This window comes from Alligator mississippiensis, chromosome 1 (assembly GCF_030867095.1).
Source record: "Alligator mississippiensis isolate rAllMis1 chromosome 1, rAllMis1, whole genome shotgun sequence".
Lineage (NCBI taxonomy): Eukaryota > Metazoa > Chordata > Crocodylia > Alligatoridae > Alligator > Alligator mississippiensis.
Genome location: NC_081824.1, coordinates 453,540,114 through 453,565,981, shown reverse-complemented (window position 1 = coordinate 453,565,981; position 25,868 = coordinate 453,540,114). Strand labels below are relative to the sequence as shown.

The 25,868-nt window shown below is 53.1% G+C and overlaps 1 non-coding gene across 1 annotated transcript; it reads right to left on the bottom strand.

Annotated features, from left to right (window-relative positions):
* Positions 1-22,336: 22,336 nt before the first annotated feature.
* LOC132247914 (U2 spliceosomal RNA) lies at positions 22,337-22,519 on the bottom strand. Its single transcript, XR_009459310.1, has one exon. It is a non-coding gene; the product is annotated as a U2 spliceosomal RNA (small nuclear RNA).
* Between the last annotated feature and the right edge of the window lie 3,349 nt (positions 22,520-25,868).

The following is a 25,868-nucleotide window of genomic DNA, read 5'->3' as shown; positions in this document are numbered from 1 at the left end:
ACCCTCCTCCTCCCCTGGGTACGTGGGATTCAGCAATGTCTACTTTTACAGGAAAGAAAACCTGAACTGGGGGGAGGGCACACTACAGACAAAGCTGAGAAGTGTTGGTATTGACACAGAGGTGGCCGCTTTGGCAAGTCATCTTCGTCTTCACTCTGATCCTTTGAAAGGGAAAAAAGAAAGGACGCCCCACTCCCTCTTGCACGCACACACACGCGACAGCTGCAGCTTCTTGCAGAGACAGGGGCACAAATCCCACAAACCTACAAGACTTAGTGTTACACAGCAGCATGGTAACAACAATGTGGAAAGGTGTTACGCTTGTCCACCCATAGCCCCTATATATTCATCTTTACAAATACAGTCTTCTACACAAGGAATGGCAGACAGTCGTCATTCAAGGAATTGCTGTGATTATTCCTGTAAGGGAAGCGTGCCGTGGAGCCAGCTTCCTGCCCCACGGCAGTGTCGCCAGCACAAGCCCACGTGAGGACGGACTGCAGTTTGCCTTATGCTTTTTTAGGCGTCTCTGTTCTTCTGCCAGCCGGGAACATTTTGGCTCAACTCCAAACCCATAAAGAGGAGGCCAGGCCCCACTCCACTTGCTTTTGCATTAAAGATGGTAAGAAGGAGACCATGGGAACAGCTCTCCAAGCATCTAGGACAAACCTCAAGTCTGAGGCCAGATCGGCAGTGGTTAGAGTCACACACCAAGGTGGGGAGTCCTAGCTCATCCCTCAAGGAAGATGTGCCAAGAGATGGTCGCTCTTGGAAACAATGATCTTTCCTGGTCAGATAAGGACAACCTTGCACTGAGGCATTTCAGAAATCAGACACTTCCCCATCCGCTAATCACCACCCCTTTCTGCAGGGGGACACGGCCTCTCTTTCCACAGTCTGGGCAACGTGCCATGAGACCGGCACGGCTGGAAGCAAAGCTGTTTATTGGCTCCGTTTGGAGAAGTGTTTATGGCAATGGAGACCTCTGGGGCAGTGCAAGTTGTCAAAGCCTCTGGGCATGCAAGTTGGCTTCTGAATCCTTTACATACATCCCCAAATGACCTGTGTATGGGATTTCTAAAAGAAGTGTTTCCACTGAAGTAAACCAAGTCTCCCAGGACTGAGACTGAGACCAATGACTTCAGGGGAAACCAAGAAAGGCCAGCCCTGAAGGCTTTCAAAAAATCCCCTTGGAGAAAGCAGACAGAAAAGGCTAGAGCTGGACAGATGGGGTTAAAATTGCCTCCCACTACTCCCTAGGGAAGCTTCCTGATGTTAACAGTAGTGTAAATGCTGCCATCAACTGTCTGCTGGTGTTTTTTAGTGACACGTGCTAACCTTGCTTCCAGGCAGTCCAGACAACCCAGGAGTAGCCTGACTTGCTCCCATCAGAGGAACTGTTCCTGGTGTAGATAAGGCCAAGTGATGCACCCAGCCAATGTCACATGAACCAAATACCCAACGATGGGCAGTAGGTGTCAAAAGGAGAACAACGGCCTGTCCTAGACGTGCTCTGAGAAGACAAAAATGTGTGGTCACAGGGACAGAGCTCTACTTGTTGAGAAGAAAGACCACAGATGTGGCACTGCATATTGTTTGGGTGAGATGTCTCAGTGGGAGCATTATGGTACATGAAAGAAAATGTCTACAAAATGTGGACCATCCTTAAAGAGAGTCCCCCTGCCCCTTCAGACCTACATCACGTCCCAAGACACTTAGACAGCCTGACTGCCTCGAGATCACAAAATGCACATCCTGCACACACAAATGAGGAATGTTTCCAACTCTGGCTGAAAGTTGGTTCACAGTCATGACTACTCCTGTACACACACACACAAACACACACACACTTTGCAATAAAAACACTGAACACTGTAGCACAATGAAATCAAAAGACACCCACAAGGACTTTTATGCCTGGGTAGTTTTTTCAATGCTCTGGTTGCCCAGAGATCTTGTCCAGGCCCCGTGGGCAAGGTTGAGGCTCAAAACTAGGTATCACCTACATAACCTTAACCCCCTACTGCTTCATTTCCTTTCAACTGAAGACCAGATTCAAAATCAATTCAACAATCTCACACGGCTTCTCTGAGGTAGGCATTTTTATACCCATTTCACAAAAAACATCAATTAATTTACCCAGCTTTTGTATCCAAGGGCCATGATATCCTAGAACCATAATATCCAGTCCCCTTCTCCACCAACTGGGTCAGCATGGAGATGTACTATAAAAATGGCCACATGGCATCCAACTCAAGATCCTCCAGCCAGACACAGTGCACACAAAGCTGGTAGGTGTCACAAGCTGAAAGCACGCTTTACTTGCACCGGGCGCTGGCAGGAATCATCTACAGGTAGCACCTTGCAGAAAGGTTCAGCTCAAATCAACTTCCAAGCCCCTTGCAACGAGATTACATATCCCCATGTTCAGTAAGAATAATCTGCTCCCACAAGGCTCATTACATCTGGAATTGCCTTTTCAGGCCATTCTCCCTGCATTGTTTTCTGCCTGATGTCGCTGAAAGGGAGAAACTGAGGGCCATGAAAATAAAGGTTGGCTCCACAGTGCAAGTGCACAATGCCAAGCACCTCAGGCCTTCCTGCACCGTCATTTCACTGCAGTGCATCTCCCAGTGCAAGGGCAGCTCATGGGATTTCCTACCACATGACTGGCCTCGGATGAATCCAGGGAAACACAGAGAAGACAACCCCCCTTCACTGAGATGTGCCCAGTGATATAGTGGGGACTGTCTGGGGGTTCCCAGGAGCTTCTGGCTCCTGGTCCGTGGGTCAAGTGTGAAAGGGTTGCGGCACGGGACAGAGATGGTTTATCCAGAAACAAATCTCTTCTTGCCTAAGGTATGCAGCAAGGATTGCACCCAGGAATGGCTGTGTCCCCAGGGTGATGGAGGGACTTTGATAAAAAATGTCTTGAGAGAGGAGCAATTCTGTACAGTCTTCAGCTTCTTCTTTACATGGCCTAGTGCAGAGCCTCTCGCCAGGAGATTGCACGCTGGTGCTGAACATCGCTGGCAATGAGCTCAGGCTGGAGCAGGTCTCTGTCAAAGTGCATTTGCTGGCTAGCTTGCAGCATCCCCCTTGATGCTCTTCGGGAATTGGCTTTTTCTAATCTGACTAAACAAAGGGATTCAAACCCTCTCTTCTTCTCCCAGCCTTCGTGAACAAATGTATTCCTGTCCTAAATGGACATTAGCTTAGGCCAAAGTGGGAATGCTTCAGTGGGAGCTCCGCTCCTTCCTGAGCGCCCTCCTGTAGCACAGGATGCAGCTCTTCGTTCAAGAGGGCAGTGCTTGCAATGTGCTTTGTTTGATCAAAGTTGTATCTACACAAGCCCCTTTGAAGATGAACCCGTTTGCTGACTGCAAACTTATGTCTCCAGTGTGCGCTCCCAGCAAGCCACAAGCAGGTGTCTCTGATTATAATTCTGATTTGAGCTCTGCTGCATTTGCACTATGCACAGGACTGGACAGGGGAAGCAGGGGAGAACTCCCTTCTGGTCGGCAGCAGTGAAAGCTCTCCAAGCAAACATCCCTCCCACGAGCTCCTGGTCTAGCTGCGCTTGTCGCTCATCATCCCTCAGTGTTAGGAGCTTCCTCTTGAACTGATGCTCCAAGCCCACATCATCTTCAATAATGAGCGTCTTCTCCAGCTCTCTCTTCACCACCTGAAATACACATTTTCCAAAAAGGATTGCTGGGGCCCAGGCACTACCAAGCGTCCATCCCTGCACCTCCTGCAGTGTTGTGATGGAGGGAGCAGGACCAAGCCCTGAATTTGGCCAGCTGGATATGGCCCATGGGCCATATTTTCCCCACCCCTGATCTAAGAGCTGACCACAATGTGCCAGATGCTCATAGCCATCTATGGATGAAACACACTGAGAAAAGCTGATGCTACATGTTAAGCAGAAACTTGCTGTTAACACACAGCTCTGTAAAACACTGCTATCTATTTATTGCTGCTATTTATTGCTATTTGTCTTGATGTCTGAAATTAGGAAACTCTCATCCTATTTCCCACAGCTTTATAAGGCATTCAGATGAGTTATACAGCTATAATACAGAAAGGAAGGTAAAGAAGAGTTCAAAAGATCTGAATGGACTTCTTGAAGAAAGTCTTGTTATAAGGGGCAATTTCTGAGAGGGAGGAAATCATCTCCAATTGCTTCCACCTGCTTCGTGTTTATTCTTCTGATGGCCCCGCTCTTTTCCTTAAATACCTCTTGCACTGGATACCAGAATTTCTGCTAAGATTTGACACAAGTCATTTGACATAAATGGAGGCAAAAAAATTGATTGTACCCGTATGTCTGTTCTCAATTGGCAATGTTTTGTGGGCATTGTATTAGAAGAGGGATTTACGGACAGAGAAATGGCTTGGGAGAGTTGTGGGGGGAACATTATTCCAAACATGAAAGACAGAGTGCAAAATATGAAAGTCCTGGTGGGAAGGCAAGAAGAGAACAAGTGTGTAGTCAAGCTGGTGCTGATGTTGAAGGAAGCAACCGATGATGCAGTGAGAGAGCAGTCGTGGCAGCGGTGCCCAGAGGAGGAGCTGCAGGGGCCACTAAGTAGCCGGGGCAGGCACAGGGCACCACACTGAGGGAGGAGAGCTTTTTCCTTCTCCCACCCTGGCCAGGTGGCATGGCACTTTTAACAGGATCCTGCAGCACCTGGTTAAGAGACACTGATCTAACCTGGATCTTCCTGCTTCAGGGGCCAGCAACCACTTAGGAGCGGTGTGCTGAAATAATGCAGTTTGGGCTGAGGCTGGCTGCTACCTGTAGCCACTTCCTAATGGCCTTGCTGCTGAATTGCCACTGATGTTCTGGCGCTGGGGTTTGGATTAAATCACTTGGGGGGCAGTTTGGGTTGGTTTTTAGTGTGTGGAAAAGAGGGGTCCTATAGTGGGTGACTAACGGATGCTTCGCTGAAAAGTTCCTATGTGGGGGCACCGAAACCGGAAAGGAGCATGTCCAAAGGGACCAACTGTCCAATATTAGTTTGCATGCAGTATCGGAGCAAAGACGCTTGTTGACCTGCAGTGGAGGATGCAGAGCAGCCTTTTCCATCAAATGGTTACTTGGTGATTATTACTGAGCTCCTTTGTTTTCTCTGCTACCCTGAAGTAGGTCTCTTTATTGTGGGCTGTTTTAACTTGCTGTGCATCCAAGTACCACAGTGATGGCCTTATTAAAAAAAAAACAAACTAAAGCATTGATAATAAAAATAGCATGCCATTCAAATAGCTTCTAAAATCTGATTCATTGCCAAGGGTTTCAAGCTGCATTAAAAAAAAATGACAGCCCAAAGACTTATATGCTCCAAGCAAGAGGTCTACATACCCACGCTGCAACTATGCCCCAAAGAACCATGGAATATAGGGTTGGGGGGGAAAGGGGGTCGTACACACCGATCCCTGGGTGTGCAGGCGTGCAGGTGTATGTGTCTGTGTGCATTCACACCTGACTGTTTGTAGATGGCGGTGAATGGCAAGACCTTGGTTTCTGGGGCCCATGCTGTCATTTGTATCTAGGTGCCTTGACAAAGCTCTGCTGGGAGCGAGGAGCTCGTCAGGGAGCCCAGGGTCAGCTGAGAGGCTGCAGCTGATGCCAGTTACCGTATCACCATGATCAGCACCCTCGTGTGTCAGCGTCCAGAGGTCACAACTGGGAACCTCACGTGTGTGTGTGTGTGTGGGGGGGGGGGGGCGGTCTTTTTCTCTGTTCTTCTCCCCATCTAGCACTTGCCTTCTTTCAGTCTCTTCATATCACCGCACCCCCATGGTGCCAGGGTCTTCTTCCCTGTGCTCTTTCACCCACTGCTCCACCCTGGTGCATTTGTGCTCCCCACAAAAGCAGCTCCTCCCCACCGTGCATGTCCCTGCCAAGAGAAGAGATGGTGAGAAGTAAGGGGAGCAAGAGCTCTGGCCGCAGGGCTGAGCACCAGGTGGCCGGGCTCACCCCAGTCCTGGCCCCTCGGGAGCAGTGCTGGGATCAGTGGGATCTGAAGCGGTGCCTTCTGGACAATGTCTTGGCACTAAAGGCCCAGATGTGTGCTGACAGGCTTCACCTGTCCCCCAAAGGTAAGCATGTGTTTTCTTCTAGGTTGGCGGATCTCCTCCGGCGGGCTTTAAACTAGGCTTGCCAGGGGGAGGGGAAGATGAGGGCGGGGGAAGCTGTGGACCACCAAACCATGTGGCACCCACAAGGACAGCCCAGCCTGAAGAAAGAGAACATTGGGAACCTGCAAGCCGTGGGGCGGCCAGCACTACGGCACAGGTAAGCAACGAGAAGGTAAGAAATAAGGGGCCCCTTGGGACTCGGAGCGGGGGGGGCAGCAAAGGCACCTGTCGCAGGGCTCAAGTGCCTACATACTAATGCTAGGACCATGGGAAACAAGCAGGATGAACTAGCGCTCCTGCTTGCACAAAACACCTACAACTTAGTAGGGGAAATGGAAACCTGGTGGGATTCGTCCCACGACTGGGCGGTACATATTGAGGGTTATAGATTGTACAGAAAGGACAGGGTGGGGAAAAAGGGGGGAGGGGTCGCACTCTATGTCAATGAGCAATATACGTCAACCCTCATCAAGACGGAATCCAAGGATGAGGAAGTAGAAGGATTGTGGGTTAGGCTACATGGGGGGCAAGGAGAAAGGGATTTGGCGGTAGGGGTCTGCTACAGACCCCCACATCAAGGGGAAGAAATAGATGCGGGGCTCCTGAGGCAGCTCACAGAGACCATAAAAGCTAAAGAGGCGGTAGTCATGGGGGACCTAAACTACCCAGACATCTGCTGGGAGACACAGACGGCAAAGTCCCACCACTCACACAGGTTTCTAACCTGTGTACAGGACCTCCACCTGACACAGGAGGTACATGGTCCCACTAGGGGGAATGCCACACTGGATCTGGTATTGGCAACGGGGGATGACATGGTAGGGGACCTACAGATCGGTAGCCATCTGGGGGACAGTGATCACCTAATAACAGAATTCACCATAAGACGTCGAGTGGGTAAGGTAACTAGTAGGGTGAAAGTACTAGACTTTAGGAAAGTTGATTTAAGTGAACTCAGGCGATTAGTCAAGGACGCACTGCAGAGTAGTTTTGAAATGATGGGAGCCCAAGAAGGGTGGCTGTGCCTTAAGGAAACGATCCTTCGGGCACAAAGCGAGACGATCACCATGCGGGGTAAAAGAGGGAAAGGGGCCAGGAGGCTTCCTTGGCTGACCGCAGAAATCCAGGGCAGCCTAAGGGCCAAAAGGGGAGCACATAAAAAGTGGAAACAGGGAGAGATCACCAAAGACAAATATACCTCCTCTGCTCGTGCTTGTAGGGAGGCAGTTAGATGGGCCAAAGCTACCATGGAGCTGAGGATGGCATCCCAAGTAAAGGACAAGACATTCTTCTTTAGATATATAGGGAGTAAAAGGAAGGCCCAGGGAGGAATAGGACCCCTGCTAAATGGGCAGAAGCAATTGGTGACGGACAGGGGGGGACAAGGATGAACTCCTCAACGAGTTCTTTGCCTCAGTGTTCCTAAGCGAGGGGCACGACAAGTCCCTCACTGGGGTTGTAGAGAGACAGCAGCAAGGAGCCAGACTGCCATGCGTAGACCCTGAGATGGTGCAGAGTCACTTGGAACAACTGGATGACTTTAAGTCGGCAGGCCCGGATGAGATCCATCCGAGGGTGCTGAAGGCACTGGCCGACATCGTTGCAGAGCCACTGGCGGGAATATTTGAACGCTCGTGGCGCACGGGCCAAGTCCCGGAGGACTGGAAAAGGGCCAATGTGGTCCCCATTTTCAAGAAGGGGAGGAAGGAGGACCTGGGCAACTATAGGCCGGTCAGTCTCACCTCCATCCTTGGCAAAGTCTTTGAAAAGATTATCAAGGCTCACATATGTGAGAGCCCAGCAGGACAAATTATGCTGAGGGGAAACCAGCACGGTTTCATGGCAGCCAGATCGCGGCCCAGGTCCCTGCCCTTAGGTGCCTCTACTGTCCCCACAGCACCAACTCCCCTCCCCCACGGCACCCACAGGGGACACGGCTCCCCCACTGCCCCCCAGCCCCACCACAGTGCCCTGCGCTTGGCCCCGGGCCCCACAGCCCCACCCACGGCCAGGCGGTGTTGGCCTGAGCGTGTCCCAACAGCCCAGACACCAGTGGGGCCTCCCGCCCGGCACCTCTCCATTCCCACCCACAGCCCCTGCCCCCCAGACCTGCCACTGCCCTTCACTCCTGCCCCACAGCCCCTGCACCACAACCCTCCCCTGTGCCCCTCACTCCCGACCCGCTCCCACCTAGCCCCCAGCCCCTCACACCTGACCCCCAGCCGCCTCCCCTCCCCCCCCCACTCCCGACCCACAGCTGCCCTGGCTCCTTCCATCATGTCACACAGGTGACATCAGAGACCATCAGGTGCGCGTCATTCCTCCTGCCCCCCCCATTAACCCTGTGGTGGCAGCAGCTGCCGCAGGATCTGCAGGCTGGGGCGGTGCCACTCCAAGAGCTGCAGACCCCCATCCGCCCCCGGCCCCGCCCTCCCATGCCTCCAGCCCCTGACTCAGTTTCTTCCGAACCTCCTGCGCCTGCGCCTGGGGAGGTGGCGGTGTTGGCCTGTGCAGCGTGTCCCAGACACCAGTGGGGCCTCCCGCCCGGCACCTCTCCATTCCCACCCGGAGCCCCTGTGCCCCAGCACTGCTCCCCCCACCCCGGCTCCGGCCTCAGTTTCCCCAACCAACCCCGCGCCCGCAGCCCCTGCCCGGCCCCGCCCCGCCCCGCAGTGGCCCACAGCCCCGCCCGCAGCCCCTGCCCGGCCCCGCCCCGAACTCGTGACCCTGCACCCCCGACCCGCACGCACCCCACCTCCCCCCGCGACGTCACGCGCGTGACGTCACCGACCGGCACCCCGCTACTGCCCCGCCCCCCGCGTTAACCCTTTGGTGGCAGCCGCCGCCGCAAGACCCGCGAGGGGGCCGGGCCTGCTCCGCGGGGAAACTGAGGCAGGGCCCCGGCTCCCCCGGACCTGCAGCGTCCTGCTCGGTCTCCCCCGCCCCGACCGGACCGCCCCGCTCCGGCCCCTGCCTCAGTTTCCCCCCGCGCTGCCCCGCGCGCTCCCGCCAGCCCCGCCCCGGCCCGGCCCTGCCTCAGTTTCCCCCGCCAGCCTCCAGCCCGGCCGCAGTTTCCCTTGTGCCTGGAGACGCCCCGGGCGCCTGCCCGCGCCCCGGTGCGGAGGGCCGTGCCGCCCGGGGCTGGGGGACGCGCCGGGGTCGGGGCGAGGGGGCCCCGGTGCTGCCGGCTCTCGGGGGCTCAGTGTCCCGCAGCGCCGGGCTCCGGGGAGGGTTTCGGGGTCCCCCCCCAGCTCTGGCGGTGTACTGGGGTCCCCGGTGCTGCCAGCTCTGGGGGGGGGGGAGTATCAGGGTCCCCCTGCACACGGCACTGTGGGGGTCTCGGGGTCCCCCCACCCCTGCCTCTGGAGGGAGACTTGGGATTCCCAATGCTGCCAGCTCTGGGGGGGTCTCAGGGTCCCCCTGCTCCTGGGACTGGGGAGGTGTCAGGCTCCCCCACACCCAGATCTCAGGGGTCTTGGGGTCCCCACGCCCGGCTCTGGGCTGGCCCTGCTCCCCTGCCGCGTGGCCCCCCACCCCTCACCTGGCGTAAATAAAGCAGGGGACAAGGACGCTCGCTATATCCTGCCACTGCAAGGCTGTTAAATACACTTCAGAGGTCCAAGCAAGAGAGTCGTGCCCTCTGCCTCCCCCCACTCCCCCGGGGACAGGGGAAGGCGACCCGTCCCCCCATGGTCTGCACCATTAAGGTCCCAGGAGAAACTCCTTCCTGACCCCAAAAGAGGGGATGGATTAGACCCTGAGCAGAAGGGCAACACCCTCCAGCCGGGGACCGGGAACTATGGGATTCTTGCGCCAGTGACCATGATGTTACTGCGCACCCAGGGAGCTGCACCCCTGAGTCTCCCAGTCACCCAGAGACCCTGTGTGCACTGTGGGGCTCTGCAAGGAAAGGCCTGAGTGCACACAGGCAGCGGGGAAGGGTTCAGGTGGCTGTGGAGAGTCCAATCTGACCCCTTTTAGACACAGGCATTTATAGATGACCTGGTTTTCCCCTGCCCTGAGCCCAGTCATGCAGGTCCGACTAAAGCAATACTGGTGCTTGGCTAAAGCCTGTCATTGAGAAGCACCTCCTGGCTGGAACCGAGCACACCCGGAGAGGAAGGATCCAGGCCAGCCCAGGGGAGAGTGTCCTTCAGCTTTGTCCTGCCCTGCTCGCATCTCGCACCGCCTTTCAAATTCCAGCTACTCCAAGTTGAAGACTCTGCTCTGGACTTTCATGTTTTGTGCAGTCCTTACAGCAGTGAGCAGTGACTCTGGACACTCAGCCTGGGACACCCCAGAGGTTCTGGGAGTGGAGACGTGCTGAGCACCTGCCTTTGAACACCAGGCTCCCTCAGGTGTCTCTGCTGGGGTGCCCAAAGCGGAGGCACCCCCAGTCCGAAGTGGCATTTGCAAACCTTGTGCACGACTCACTGCCTGACCCCACCTGGCTCACCTGGGCTCAGCTCTCGGCTCAGCCACAGGGCGCTCGGCCTGAGTCCTGATGTCGGTGGCGCTGCAGACTCCTGTGTCCCCGTAAGCCCTGCTGAGCGCAGAGCAGACGGGCTGTTGTGCATCCCGGGGAAATGCCTCACTACATGTCAGACACATGAGCAGTGATACCCCCTCCCCACCCCAACGCCGTGCTCAAAGTGTGGCAGGCACTGACCTGCAATACTGATGGTCCCTGTTTTCTCCTGGTTCAGGAACAGGCTCCTGACAGAACAGGTCATGTTCTGGTTCGAACACAACAGAAACCTCTGTGAGAAATAGCCCCGCAGTGTCTGTGAACATCTTCTCAGAGGTGGGTGGTAACAGCTGCCCACAGTGATCTCTCCACCGAACCTCGGGCTCTGGGTACCACCCAGCTGGTCGGCACACGATCCGGATCCCTGCGTCCTGGCAACCATCAGCAGAGCCCTGGGGGTCAGAGCCCAGTGCTGGAGAGGAAGAGACAAATCCTGCATTAGGTCGAGACCAGGGCTTCAAACTCAGCCCACGCCCTGGGCCAGATGCTGACTGAAAGGATCCTTGCAGGCTAGGTCTGGACACAGCACTGGGGCAGCAGCAGTGGCAGTGGGGCAACCAGTGGTGGTGGTAGGGTTAATGGCAGGAGCAGCAGCCACGCTACAGGTAATGGCAGTGGTGGGGCGAGCAGTGGTGAGACTTAACCCCTGCCACGGACACATGCTGCTCAGCCCTGTTGCTCACATAGCCAAAGGACAGCCAGGATGACCAAAGGACAGGCAAGGAGGCCCAGCAGCCAAGACATGTCTAGCACGTCCATGCCCAGGTTGTACCGGTGAATCAGCCTTTGTGCAACTTTCCTCTGAGCTTATTCTGAAAGAGGCTGGGTGCTCGGTCTGGGCTGCATCCAGGCTTGTGCCGTGGTCACCGACAAGGGGTGGTGAAGGGCCCGACAATTCACGCAGCAGGCACTGAAGGGGAGAGATGAACTGGCCTCCGCTCCAGCAGCCTTGGCTCAGGCTACAGCTACTGGTCTAAGAAGAGTGTCCTGGGTGGGTCTCTGGATTAGCGGTGTTATCTTGTCACTAATAAACACACTCAGGGTGACTGGTGCCTCCTGAGTCTGGAGGGTACAATTTCTGGGAGGGCCCAGGGGCTGGCCAAAAGCCCCACATCCACTCCTATACTTCTGTGCTGTGTCTTAGTGTCCCCCACCCCATATCCGCTTCCCAAAATGCTGCCAGCCGGAACGGCAAAAAAAATGCCCTGTCCTGAGTGGGGCCAATGTGGTCCCCATTTTCAAGAAGGGGAGGAAGGAGGACCCAGGCAACTATAGGCCAGTCAGTCTCACCCCCAATTTTTTGCGAGAGCCCAGCAGGACAAATTATGCTGAGGGGCAACCAGCATGGGTTCGTAGCAGGCAGATCGTGCCTGACTAATCTAGTCTCTTTTTATGACCAGGTTACGAAACGCTTGGACACAGGAGGAGGGGTGGATGTCGTATACTTAGACTTCAGGAAGGCCATCGATACGGTATCCCACCCCATACTGGTGAACAAGTTAAGAGGCTGTGACTTAGATGACTACACAATCCCGTGGGTGGCGAATTGGCTAGAGGGTCGCACCCAGAGAGTCGTGGTGGATGGGTCGGTTTTGACCTGGAAGGGCGTGGGCAGTGGGGTCCCGCAGGGCTCGGTCCTTGTACCGATACTCTTTAATGTCTTCATCAGCGACTTGGACGAGGGAGTGAAGTGTACTCTGTCCAAGTTTGCGGATGACACAAAACTGTGGGGAGAACTGGACATGCCGGAGGGCAGGGAACAGCTGCAAGCAGACCTGGATAGGTTGGACAAATGGGCAATAAACAACAGAATGCAATTCAACAAGGAGAAATGCAAAGTGCTGCACCTAGGGAGGAAAAATGTCCAGCACACCTACTGCCTAGGAAATGACCTGCTGGGTCGCATGGTAGTGGAAAGGGATCTTGGAGTCCTAGTGGACTCCAAGATGAACATGAGTCGGCAGTGTGACAAAGCCATCAGAAAAGCCAATGGCACTTTATCGTGCATCAGCAGATGCATGACGAATAGATCCAAAGAGGTGATACTTCCCCTCTGTCGGGCACTGGTCAGACCGCAGTTGGAGTACTGCGTGCAATTCTGGGCACCGCACTTCAAGAGGGATGCGGATAACCTGGAGAGGGTCCAGAGAAGGGCCACTCGTATGGTTAAGGGCCTGCAGACCAAGCCCTACAAGGAGAGACTAGAGAACCTGGACCTCTTCAGCCTCCGCAAGAGAAGGTTGAGAGGCGACCTTGTGGCTGCCTATAAGTTCATCACGGGGGCACAGGAGGGAATTGGTGAGGTTTTATTCACCAAGGCGCCCCTGGGGGTTACAAGAAATAATGGCCACAAGCTAGCAGAGAGCAGATTTAGATTGGACATTAGGAAGAACTTCTTCACAGTTAGAGTGGCCAAGGTCTGGAACAGGCTCCCAAGGGAGGTGGTGCTCTCCCCTACCCTGGGGGTCTTCAAGAGGAGGTTGGATATACATCTAGGTGGGGTCATCTAGACCCAGCACTCTTTCCTGCCTATGCAGGGCAGGGGACCCAATGATCTATTGAGCTCGCTTCTGACCCTAACATCTATGAATCTATGAATGGTGCTGAGTCGGGGGCCAAGCTCGTGGGGGGCATGTGCCCCCTGCCCTGTGCCCACTCTACCAGTTGCCTGTGAACACACCGCATTTGTCTCAATGTAGTCTTTTCAAAGGTGGTAAGTGTGGAGACCAGCAAACATCCCCTGGGCTCAGCTAACGGCATGTGAACTGGCTGATGTTTAGCAAGACAGGTGCCGAGCCCAGAGCCCCCAGTGTTTCACCCTTATTACAGAAGGGTTGGAGGCTGGCAAGAAAAATCCAGCAAAACACTCCATGCAGAGATTAGGACTCTCATGTCTGCATCAATAACATGGGAAAAATCCCCACACACCTCACAGCTCACTTTCCGTAGGAGTGCAGCTTTGTATTGCTATGCGAGAGACAAGGGTTTGCATCTCGCCTCAAAATCAATATATGAAAAATCACATCAACATCAGTCTATCCAAGATATAGACAATCATCAAAATATATCCAATAGCATCAAAATTGCAGAAAGATCACTATAACCAAGAAAGATATCAACCAAAAAATCCTTGCCTCTCACGTTGTTCCTGGACCACAGCTACAGCATCCCTCCACCACCGCCATTACATGTGACATGTCAATGAAATGAAGCGTTAAAAATTCTGTCCAACTCAAAGCTTCTGCCCCAGCCCCATGGTCCTGCCCCAGCGTGCGCCAGCTCTCGACTGACCGCAGCCTACCCTGAGGACAGGATGTGAATGGAAACCCCCCGGGGCTGCTCTAGGGAGCACACGCTGCAGGAACTGGAGGCTGAGACAAGACTCTGGGGACTGACAGGTGAATTATCATCTGCTCCCATTAAGCCCTCCAGCCTCTTTCAGTGCACCATGGGCAGGCCCAGACTGTAACAGGAGGTACTCACCTGTCACCTGCAGCTCCAGGACAGCTTCTTCAGAGGAGACACGGGACTGGAAGAAGCAGGTGTGCTGCCCGTGGGCAGAGGGTCGCACCCTATGTATTCTTAGGGAGACACTCCCAGAGGTGATGTTGTCCTTCTGCACCTGAGTCCTCTGAAACGCGCCTGCATCTGCTCTCCGGGCTGATCCTGACCTCCCCGGTACAAGTGCACCACTGAAGAGAACCGGGACCTGAACCATCGCACCTCCATGCTCTCAGCGCTCGTCGCAGGGGAGAGGCAGCAAGGAAGGGCTGCGACTTCTCCCACCGATGCAACAACTGGATGGGCTGGTCCAGTCACTCTGAACTGTGCTGGGCAAGAGTGCAAGGCCAGAGGGAAATGAAACTGGAAAGAAGCCATGAAGGGTGTCAATGCCATTTCAAAGGCAGCATGACATAAAGATGGACACAGGCAAACATGCATGCAGAGCAGCCTGGCTGGAGCGGGCAGAGGACAATACGGCCACCCTCGGCCTCCCTCTGCTGTGGGTCAGCTCTTAGGCCCTGGGCCCAACAGTGACAAAGGAGAAGGGACGGGGCCCCTGCACATGCATGGACAGGAAGCAGCCAGGTATATAGCTCTTGCTTTTGGATGTGGGCAAGATGGCCGTGTTGTGCTGAGGCAGAACAAGTTTGTAGGACAAAGCTCACAAGTCTCTGCCCTGCCTCGTTCGAGCCTAGCATGGCTGCTTCTTCCAAGTTTTAGATGAGAAGAGATGGGGAGGATCAAGGGTGGGTGAAAAATGGCCTTGTGTCCAAGTGCAGAGGAAGGAGGAGAGTTCAGTCCTCACCAGGGATACAGGAGGCAGATAATGACTCCACACAGAAGTCTGCAGCAGAGCTATCTAACAGGAAACTCCATTTATTTTCTGAGACAGACAAAAGCATAATGTTCAACTAGGCAGAGCAACCCAGCAGGACCAACGGTTGAGTGCAGGTACATCAACGCCACGTGGCATGCTGAAGACACAGAGAGGAAACGGGTTCGAGGATGCTGCGTCGTTCTCATGATCTTTCTTGTCTTTGAAGAGCTGCACCAATATCAAGCCCCCTCCAGCCCTGCAAGCCAGCACTAGCAAGCACATTTTGCAGGTGGAAAAGCTGGGAAGAAAAGCGGCAAGCCAGCAGCAGAAGCCTAGATAGGAGCTGAAACCCCTCTCTCTCTCTCTCTCCTTCCTCTCCACAGATTGCTGACTTACGCCTCTTTCTCAGCTGATTGAAATAAGAGCTACCTTGGTCCTTATATCTGCACAGCCAGCTTTTTGAGGACCTTCTCATGGCTTTTCCTACACCAGCAGGGATGCCAAGAAAGTCATGGGAGATTTGAGAGAGCTAAAAAGAAGATAGGTGCAGGAAAATCATGGCAGTACAGACAAGAGGCAGACTCTCACGTACACCCAAATACTCCCTAAAATCATTGTTCTCTCTCATATAGACATTGTACACAAACACACACGTATGTATACACACACACATCTACACACAAACAATTATATAGATACCCAATTATAAAGTGTGGTTTATCTGTGTTTCTAGGCAGAAGTGACTTGCATCTCAAGTGTGCTCGGTCCAGGCCAGGATGAAACACAATCTAGCCTACACATCTGGGTCTGCACGTATTTTGAGCAGGGACAGCAGGAGGCATTTTCGTTTGTACCAACAGCAGAATCGGAGCAGGGGAAAGGAGACCTTGCTCGGCGTGAAGTCGCTTTGCTGCAAGCAGCTGCTGTGAAGGGCTCCATAGGCAGGACCCCACGACACCCTTTGCACCCCGGGCAGGCAGGCGCTGGGCCTGGCAACAGCCCGCAGGGGATGCTCCGCCGTTGCTTCCCTGCGACTTCACGCTCCCTTGTCATGGGCGTGCGCGGCTGCCGGCTCACACAGTCGTTTGTATCGGCCTGGCCGGTGCCTGGGGGGAAGAGAGAGGCTCTGGGGGGCTGGGGAGCGAGTAGGGCACAGAGCGAGGCCAGGGGACGTGCAGGGGCACAATGATGATGGGTGTCTGGAGCCACGCAGTCGCCGTTCTGTTTGAGACCTCGGTGCTGACACTCCTGCCCTGGAGCTGACAAACTGTTGGCTGAGGATGACCAGGGGCAGGAATCATAGAAATCAGAGAAAAGTAGGGCTGGAAGGGCCTCCGGAGGTGGGGGCCAGGGTCTCACAGCCGGAGGCTTGGCCCTAGAGAGGGCATGCCAGGGCTGGTTTCAGGGGGTCTTTGGGAGAGGAGGCTGGATACTGCAATGTGCAGTTGTTTGCTATATCATCCATTATATGTCAAGACACAACAAACTAGGCAGAAAAGAATCCAAAGAGGTTGTTTCTTTACTCCTGATGACATGACAATTAAATGCATGTCTCCCCCAGATTCAGAAAAAACAGTCTAGCCTTCGTGAGTATCCTAGTGTATCTAAAGCCTCACCAAACGTTATTTCCACACCTGCACTGATGTCCACATGACTTAATGTTTGCAGGTTAACCATAATACTACTACAGTAAAAGCCCTGTTATCTGGCCCGTGTGGGGAATGGGGGTGCTGGGTATCTAAAAATTCTTGTTACCTGAGGCCGGACACAGAGCGGGGAGAGGAAACGGGCAGGGGGTGGTGGCCAGACGTGGAGCAGCGGCAGCGCAGGGTGGTGGGTGGTGCCACTAGCTGCCCTATGCAAACTTCTCTCCCCTCTGCATCTAGCTGGCCAGAAATTCCAGTGAACAGAGTATTCTGGTTAGTGAAATACCAGATAACAGAGCTTTACTGTGTTTTGACAACCATGATTGCCCTGGGATCAAGAATCATTATAAGCATTGTATACACGATTTACAATGCGCTTAATAATTTGTACAACACTGATTGCTCATGCTGTTAATTGCATAAGGACCTTTCCACTCATTCAGTTGTAAAGAGTGGTACCATTTGATCACCTTTTTCTTCTTTCAAGGCACTTGTACCCCATACACCATTTTATCCACCGTTAGGAAGGGTCCTTCCCACAAGAGCAACAAGCAGAGTTGCTGCTGTTTATAGCACTGCACCTTGACTTTAGTTCCCACATCCCATTCGATAACTCTAAGAGGTACAAAGTGCTTGTGCATCTTCTGCTGTTTTGGTTCAGATTCCTGGTGAATTGTAACTGGATTTATTTAATACTTTTGAGCATGGCATTAATCCACTGATTATTACAAACTGCAGGCTTGAATTCAGTTGGTCCATCATTAGTAACGAACCATGCCCCTGGCCTTCTCATCTCTCGTCCAGTATTCACCATGTTCGGAGTGTAACCATGAGCAGCTAGAGTTCCTCATAATGCCATTAATAGCAGTGGGAGCTTTATATCCCAATCCTTGTCATTTGCATTAATAATCTTTCTAAATGCCATTTTGATGGTCTGATTAATTTGCTGTACCAACACTGATTATCACAGGTGGTAGGCAATGTGTAATCTTTGATCAGTATTAAATACCTTACATGTTTGGCTTGTAATTTCCCTGACAAAATGCAGTCCCTGATCAGATTCCATTACTACGGACATTCTCTATCTTGTGAAGACTCGATGAATTAATGTCTTAGTGGTAGCCATTGCAGTACATGGTCTTAACAGGTATGCTTCAACCCACTTGTTAAATATGTCTAAAATCTAACAACCGGTACCATCTGGTAATTGAAGTGATCCATTGTCTGTCACACAACCTATCTGGATTGTATGCCACAGGTCTATAATCCTATGGTGACATAGGGGTCCCTTTCTGTACCTGAAGATCAGCATTATTAGCTGCTCCCACAATGCAGGTATTAATGAAGTCCTGAGTATCCTTTACCATAGCAGGCCACCATCCAATTTTGAGTAATCTGGGCACTGTTTTCTCCAAGCCAAAATGACCAATGCTAAAGTCGTTGCAGACTTGTTCTGGAGGCACCCACAAAGCAGGCGAGCTGGGGCACCAAGCCATCACTCCACAGTCACGGCCTAGCCCAAGGCACAATACCACACCACTGTGTTACCAAATTTGCCCATTACTTTGGGGTGTGCTCATTTTTTAGGGATAGTTTCTAGGGTCTTGGTGATTCTGTCAATGTGCTGCTTGTGTTACTGTACAGAGCTGTATCGCTCCCTTCTGCAAGCCCTCACCCCCAATGGAGCTATCTTGCAGGACTCCATCTCAGTGGGGCTGGGTTCCTCCAGTCACCAAATCAGTAATACACACAAATTAACGTGACATGCCGGACCTGGCTGGGCTGATCAGCATGGACAGGCTGACACCCTCATATGCCAAGAATCAGTTCATAAGAGCAACAATAAAATGCAGTCAGACACAAGCACACAGGTGAACAGAATCCCTCTGAATCCGGCTGGGTGTCCAGCTGACACCCTCATAGGCCAGCATTCAGTTCAAACTGGGTCAACAAGCCTGTACAAGCTGATCCCCTTATGTGTTTCAAACTCAGCACATCCCAATCTTTGGCCTCTTGATGAGCAGATCCCACCATATTTTGGGGCTTCACAGGGATCTTTAGCTTAAGTAAAAGAAGCGTTGCGGCAGAGCACGGGAAGAAAGAGAAGGAGAGAAGGAAAAAATATACCCAGTTACTACTAGTTTGACTATAGAAGTTATTTATTGCTAAGTATATGAAATATATTAATGGTACTAGTAGTAATAGATATGCAAAAGAAAAACAAACACAAACAATTACAGTACTACCCTGGTTTCACTAAGTATTTAGGGAACTTAGCTCAAGCTTAAGTAATACAGTTCAGGTTCAGAAGTTTGCACCTAGAGAGAAAAGAGAGCGCGCGCGCTGGGATCTCACCAGTCCAAGGTACTCAGGCTGCAGAGCTGACAGGCACAGTTCGTAGCACAGTTCTTGAAGAGAGAGATGATCTGTTCTTCCACCATCCCAAGAATGACAGGGGATGGTGTCAGCACAGGAGTTTCCTTCTTTCTCTCTCTCTCTTCTTTCTTCTGCTTTGTTGTCGTCGTCGTCTTCTCCAAGCACACACACTTTTTACAGATTTTTATACCCTCAGTTCAGCTGCTTCAAAGCATTCTTAATTGTGTAAGTCATTGTCTTTTCTATTGACAAGGGGTTTGGAACATCAAGAAACTGACTGATGATCAGGAAACACTTAAGATTAGGGAGTAACCAAATGCTTGGGAGCCAGCTTGAGAGTCCTATGGATGGCAGATATACTGATGGGATCTCTCATGGTTTCTTCAGAAACAATAGATAGCTTGTGCACAAGTAAAAATCCATAATCCTGATGCTGCAAGCCTCAGCTTAGCATGTCTTTTCCAGATTTTACCATCGTCTTTTAACACACTTAAAGCAATTATTGGGATGCTCAACCTTTTGTGGACAGGACTCCCACCAGTCGTTTCAGGAAAAGTATGACAACACCTGTGATTAGGGCTCCAATAGGCTGGATGTTGTAATGAACCCTTAACCATCGTTCAAATGTTGCCCATACCCCCTCTGACTCCGTCTCTTGCCTCAGCATTCCCTAACCCGGCAACCGAGTTTTAGTCAATCAAGTTTAAATAAGCCTCCCATAGTGGGACCAGGGAATGTACGGCCCGAGAAACCCTCCACCGCCCCAGGGCTCAAAAATCCCACCCTCTCCTCCCCTGTTCTGTCTCTTCCCCCTTCCACCTTCTCCTTCTGTTTCCCTTCCCCATCTCTCCAGGTTTGTCCATTTCCACTCCCACTCTTTTCTTACCCCCTTCCTCCCCGCCCCCCCCCCCCCCCCCCCCCGCTGCTTCTTCCTTTTCTTTAAACCCCACTCCTGCCCTTGCTCCAGGGCTTCCATTCCTTCTGCCCAATCTCCCCCCTTGGGCTTTTCTGCTCCCCCTAATTGCTCCATCATCCCTCTCAGTTGTTTCAAAGCCTCACCCCCACCTTCTTTCTCTCCCTTTTGTTCTTCTCCCTTCCCTTCCCCCTCCACTTCTTCCTCTGAAAGCCCCAGCACTGCTTCTTCAATCCCTTGTTGACCCCCCTCCCCCTCAGGTGTCTCCTCTACAAATCATCTCCTCCTCCTCCACCTGCACCTCCAGCTGTTCCTCATTCCCTCCTCCTTCTGCTCCCCTCTTTCTCCCCGTCCCCCTGCACCTGTACTCTGTTTGCGTAGGAGTACGGGCACTCCCACTGAATGTGACCCTCCTGCCTACATCCGGTGCACACCAGTTTTTCTGTACAGAACTGTGCTCTGTGCCCCATTTCCCTACACCGAAAACGAACGGTTAACGAACAAAATGCAGCCAAGTGCCCCCTCAACCCACACCTGCTACACACCTTCGACTGGTCATGGTACGTAACATACCCCCTTGCAAGGCCCAATTTGAACCACCGACAACAAATGCCTCACACCCCCAAGGTTCCCCACCTCTTCCTGCAATAAAACTCATGCCCTCCACCCGTCAAAAACCCTCTCCACATTCAACACGCTGCACCTTTCCCTCCAGCCAATCCATCACATCCCCCTCCAAAACATCAGTGTACATCTTAATAAACAACACCCGCTCCCGTGCTTTCTGGCCTACTTCGAAATTTAGCCCCTCCAACTCCCCGCGCTCCACAGCTGCCTTGTACGTGTCCCAAAAAGCAGAGTAGGCCTTGCAGTTCCAAAAGGACACGTGCCACTCCTTGAAATTATCAAATGTCACCACACAACTCAAGTCCACAGGCTCCACCTTCAGTGTGGCAAACAGTACCCGCGCCATAAAGTCCCCCCGGCTCAAAGTCTTTGCACCGTTAAACCCCTTTCTAGCCAAAGTCACTTTGACCCTCCGTCTTATGTCCCTCCTCCCGTCTCCAATTTCCTGCTCCAGACCAGAACGTATTCATCCATGCCGCCTCTTTCTCCTGCTCACGAGCCTCCTGCTGTCCACCCTCCGCTGCCGGTCCACCCTCTTCGGGGGTCTTCCTTCTCCCCCCCCCCCCCTCCCAGCTGGTCCTTCCCACAAAGCTCCATCCCACCTCCGCCGCTGTCCCCTCGCCTCCGCTCACCTCCTCTCGTCTCCCGACTTCTCTCCCCACTCTCGCCTAGATCTTGCTGTCCTCACCTCCGCTCCCGTCTGCTCCACCAACTCCATTGCCACCGCCACCTCCATGATCGCCCTTGCCGTTGCCATCCCTGCTCTCCTCCCAGCGCCTGGCCTCCCGAGGCCCAACCAGGCAGTGGCCAGACCTACGCCCGACTGCCAAACTGATCTGAGCCTTCAAGAGGCTGAGAAATAACCCACCCAGGGTCGGAGGGGGAGGGGGCCCCCCGGGGCCAGCAGCCTGGGGGGCCCTGCAAGCAGGGCCGGGAGTGGTCCCAGCGGCGTGGCGACTGACTGACCAGCTGGCTGGCTCTCCTGCAGCAAAGCCACCATGTGGGCGGGGGCTAGCAGATGTGTGCCGCTCCTTCCTCGACTCGACTCCTTGCTTCAGTCAGTGTGCCTGGGTTTCTAGCATCTTTTTAATCCTCTTCCAGGTGATCCGTCCTATGGCGGCGTGGTGACTGGTCGGCTCTCTTGTGGGAAAGCCACTGTGTGGGCAGGCCGGGGCTGCCAGGTCAGGTGTGCCCCGCTCCTTCCTCGACTCAACCTTGTCCTCAACTCAACTCCTTGCTTCAGTTTGCCCAGGTCTCAGTCTACTGCCTTCATTCAACTGGACTGGACTGGCCTGGCTCGCACCCCACTGCTGTGTCTGGTCGTCAACAACGACAACACTCCATGAAGGCAGCATCTGGTTTTACGGGGCCTTGTGGGCCAAGCCAGGGAGCAAGGAGCAGGGGGGAGGGGGCTGCAAGGCCTGCCAGTAGCAGGGAAGGCCCCAGCCCGCCAGCCTCCTCACCCCTCTGGGTGCTGCCACCCGGGCCATGGCGGGCCCTCTGCAGCCTGGACCAGCTCCCAGCCCGCACCCCCTGCCCTCCTGGGCCCGGGCTTCACGGCCCCCTGCCACTGCCAGCGGGGTAGGCCCGCCAGCAATGCCACCCGGCAAGCCAGGGGGTGGGTGGGTGCATGCCCACCTGCCGGCCTCCCGGCTTGCTGCCCAGTGGCCCTTTGCATAGGGCACCCCCCCAGGGTTGGCCTGGGGTCACCAGCTCCAGGAGGCCCATGCTGCTGCTGCTTTTGGAACCGACAGAGGAGAAAGGCGCTCCCCCCCAGAAAGGGAGTGGGCACCGGGCCCGGAGGCACTGCAATACCAGGCCGATGCGCGGAGGGGCTGGAGCAAGCTCTGAGGCCCGCTCCCAGCACCAAAAATGCATCAGTCCTCATAAACCGAGGACATACCAGAAATTAAACTGATAAGAACAGATTTTTTTTTCTTTTTATTAACAAGTACCAAAAATATTTGAAAACTTTCAACACAAACAACAAAATCTTCCAACTTTTCCGATTCAAAACACAACCTATACATTAAACCCCGTAACATAACGTTCCTTTCAAGACAACCAAAACACATTACTTCCCCCCCCAAACAACCAAAATAAAATGCTTCAGCATATCCCTCCCACCTTCGCCACCACCAATTCAACCTCTTTTACATTTCAATCACTCCCTCTTTCAGTATTTAACACAAAATCATAATATATACATTCCCTTTTAGATTCCCATTTTCCTCCTTCCCCTTATCCCAACTCTCCCTCCTTCTACTCAAATAACCTCCTCCACTCAATCCCCTCCCACTCCCCTTCCCCTCTCTCTGTAATACCCCAACTCCTCATTCAACAAATAAATACTCTCGCAACGTAAAATAAAGCCCCTTTTGCACTAACAAACACCTCACCTTCCATACCGCCACCCGTGTACAAAGTAACAAAACCCTAATTTCCCATTCCCTCTCCTTGTGGTTCACTAACCCATACAAAGCCCCCTCACAGTTAACAAAAGCCCCCCACCCTACCGTTCTACAAAACCTACTCACCCTCTGCCATACCCTTTGTGCAAAACTACATTCCCATAAAACATGGAAAAAAAAAAAAAAATTGCCTCCTCCCTCATGCACAATTCTCACAGACACTCTGCCCATCTCAGCAAACCCCATCGCCGTTGCTCCACCCTTACCAGTAACACCCTTCACACCACCCGCCAAGCAAAATCTTTGTGCTGCCCCTTCCACCTCTTTCTCACTATTCCCTTCCATACCCTCCCCACCTGCGCACACAACAACTCCCCTATATCCATCATCCCATCCCTTCCCCTGATCTCCCTCAATACCCTCTTAGCCTCCCCCAACCCCTTTACCCTCAAGAAATTCTACCCCTGCGTGTACCACTTCACCGGTCTATCTACCCACAACCGCTTCCACCATCTGCCATACAACCCCAACCTCCTTAAATACCTCCCCGCCCAGTATCTACAAAACTCCCTCACTTTCCTCCCCTCCAACCTCGCTACCCTCACCACCCCTTTCCAAAAATACACATAAACAAAGGCTTCCAAATCAGGTAACCCCCACCCTCCCAACTCCTCCCTCTTGTACACCTCCTGCCTTGCCACTTTCTCCATCTTCCTCCCCAGAAAAACAAACAGACTTCCCTCTGTACCCGTCACCAGGTGGGTGGGTACACCACCGCTACAAACAACACCATGGGTAACAAAAATGGTTTAATTATCCCCACCTTCCCTCTAAACGATAATTTTCTTATGCCCCATATCCTTAACACCTTCACTCTCCCTCGAACCTCCTCCCACACCCATTCCCCTTTCCCTCCTACATCCATGTACACCCCCAACACTTTCAACCCCTCCCTCTCCACCTGCCACCCTTCCTTCCCCAAACCCCTCCACTCCACAAGCGCCAGCAACCTGCTCTTCCCCTATTTACTTGTGGCCCCGCCATCTCCCCATACTCCCCAATTCCCTTAACCACCCTCCTCAAAGACCCCTCATCCCAGACCACAAAGGTGGCATCATCCATATATATATATATATATATATATATATATATATATATATGTCAACCTTAGCTCCCCCCCACCCCAGCACTGGTATTCCCCTGACCCTCCCCCATCCCTTCTGAACTGCTGAGCCAATGGCTCCATCCCACAAACAAAGAGCCCTGGAGAGAGGGGGCACCTCTGGTGCACCCCTCTCTCCACCCAAACTCCCCCCCCCAAACCCCCTTCACTAACACCCTACTATGTGCCCCATCATACAACACCCTCACCCACCCCACAAGTCTCCCCGGAAACCCCATCCGCCCCAAAACTGCAAACAAAAACCCGTGCTCTAAGCTATCGTACGCCTTCTCCGGGTCCACACTACCCACCACCACCCTCCAACCCCTCTCCCCCGCATAGTGCATCATGTCCCTCAAAACCCACTGCGTGTCTACAATTCTCCTACCCTTCACCACACACGTCTGGTCACCCCACCACCACCTCCCCAACACCTTCCCCATCCGTGTTGCGAAAACAACTTATAATCCACATTCAGCAGTGTAACTGGCCTCCTATTTTGGATAGCCTCCCTGTTTCCCTTCTTGTGCAATAGCACCCCCACCGCAAAACCCTCCCCCACTGCCCATGTCCCCATAATCTCCCTAAACACCTCCACCACATCCCGCCCCCCCCCAAAAACCTTTCATAGAACTCCATTGGTAGCCCATCCAAACCCTGTGTCTTCTCCCTCTTCATCCCTCACAACACTTCCCTGACTTCCTCCTCCGTTATCTCTCTTTCCAGATCTGCTCCCTCCCCCTCCCTTAACCTCCTCTCCAACTCCCCACAAAAACCTTTCCCCCGCCTTCCCATTTACCTCCCACCTCTTGTACAACCCCGAATTGTACACAATCCCTTGTACACACTCTGTTCCCTATCCCACTCTCTTCTCCAACCTGTAAATCCACCCTCAACAACTTATGATCACTAAACCCCACTTCTCCTACTTCCTTACCCTCCACCCCTCAGAAACAAAAACAAAATTGATCCTAGACACCCTCTTTCCCCCAGGATCAATCCTCATTCCCACCTGCTCCCCATTCCAAACATCCTGCAACCCCTCCTCCTGTATCCAGTTTCCCAACCACCTCCCCGTACTATCCAGCTACCCACCTCCAACATCCCCCTCCCTATCCCCTTCTTCAATAATACAATTAAAGTCCTCCACAAAAACCTTCTTCCCTCCCCACCCCCTACACATCCCCAACCTCCAAAAAAAAAACTCCCTCCGTTCAGCCTTCACTGCAAGTACATGTTAAAAATCCCCACCTCCTCCCCGCACCCACCTCCACCTTCATGTGCTGTAAACGACCCTCGATTAGCTTCCACCCCAATCACCCTCACCCGTGCCTCATTCAACAAAATACCCACTCCCACCACCCTGTTCCCTTCCACCCCCACCCACCAAGATTGCCCCTCTTCCCATTGCTTTCTTAAAAACCCATAATCTTTCCCACCCTATCCCACACTCTTGCACCCAAATTATATCTGCTGAGAGTTTTCAAGCATGCCCCCACCCTGCTTCTTTCTTTTCTTTAACCCCCCTCCTGCCCTTGCTCGAGGGCTTCCATTTCTTCCACCCAACTTCCCCCCTCAGATTTTCCCTGCTTCCCCCCAATTGTTCCACCATTCCTCTCAATTGTTTCAGAGCCTCGCCCCGCCTTCCTTCTTCTCCCTTTTGTTCCTTTCTTTCCTTCTCCCTCCACTTCTTCCTCTAACAGCTCCAATACTGCTTCTTCTATTTGTTGTTGACCTCCC